Genomic DNA, 1,169 nt, shown 5'->3' with positions numbered 1-1,169 from the left:
TGTTATGTTGACTTATTCTTATGATTTACAGCTACTTTTGTATTGAAATTTATTGAAGTAATTCAAGTATGTGGCATAAATTCGACAGCAGCTGTGTTTTACATGGTTATAAAATCTGCCCTCATAAAGAAAAAAAAAATCATAAAATCTATTCTAGCAGGCAAATATGGAGCCCCTAAAACTGCCTGTTAATTTTTTTTTTTAAGTAAGATTGGACCCAATGTTGAATTAATCAGGGAAATTACCATCTGTGAGAGTTATCTCTTCTGTGCTCCCAGTCACCAGAATGCCGAGACTTTGCACCATCCTGCCTTGGATCACCCTTTCCGCCAGAGAAAGCAAAGCCTCCAAGGTCATTCCTTGTGAGTCATATGGTAAAACCACCACAGACACTTGCACCGCGGCCACAAGCAGCTAGAAATATGAAGTTGAAATCCTTCGGTTCATAAACAACAGTCTATCAACCAACAAGAGACATAACTCAATGATAGACATGAATGAGAAATAACACAGTTTTACTTCATATCCAGGAATGCTAGATGACACAAGCAGGAAATGAGGAAGAGGTCTATAGGAAGTCTTGACTGGCTGGATGAATAGTGAACTGTAAGGAAACAGCATGCTCAGGATTATATTTTAAATATTGTTGTGAGAAGAATTACAAAAGGTACCAAAATAAGTATAGAAAAATCCAGAAAGATATTCACCAATGTTGTTCACAGTAATACTGACCTCATAGTTTTCAATAAACTGGCGCTCCCAAGAGTGTTATTCAAGCTTAAATCAAGCCGTGGTTCTCTTTTATCCACACTAGAGAGTGAACTTTTCAATCGACACTTGTCCTACATAAGACAACCATGACAAATAACACTTTTGTGTACATTTTCCTTGCATGTAGTACAAGACTAATATTGTGTTACATCCAACTTGAAGATGAGTAACTAACATGATCAACATAATCAGTTAAATTAAATTCAATTAAATTTGGATGGGACATGTTAGTAGACAAACACTTTTTAGCTAATAATTATGCATCTTAATTAAAGCTTTTGCTTTAAACTTTTATTGTCAGTGTCTCACCCCAAATTGAACAAGAGCAGCAGTAAGACTGAGTGGCTTATGAATGGTTCCAGTAAATGATGTGCCCAATTTGCTGGTGTTTAACCATG

General features: G+C 36.0%; 1 pseudogene; it reads right to left on the bottom strand.

Moving 5' to 3' along the window:
- The window catches only part of LOC107594830 (epithelial cell-transforming sequence 2 oncogene-like), a 20,408-nt pseudogene that overhangs the window by 5,530 nt on the left and 13,709 nt on the right, over positions 1 to 1,169 (bottom strand).

This window comes from Sinocyclocheilus grahami, unplaced genomic scaffold, assembly GCF_001515645.1.
Source record: "Sinocyclocheilus grahami isolate Dianchi unplaced genomic scaffold, SAMN03320097.WGS_v1.1 scaffold191.1, whole genome shotgun sequence".
Taxonomy (NCBI): domain Eukaryota; kingdom Metazoa; phylum Chordata; class Actinopteri; order Cypriniformes; family Cyprinidae; genus Sinocyclocheilus; species Sinocyclocheilus grahami.
This window is presented reverse-complemented; position numbering and strand designations above follow the sequence as displayed.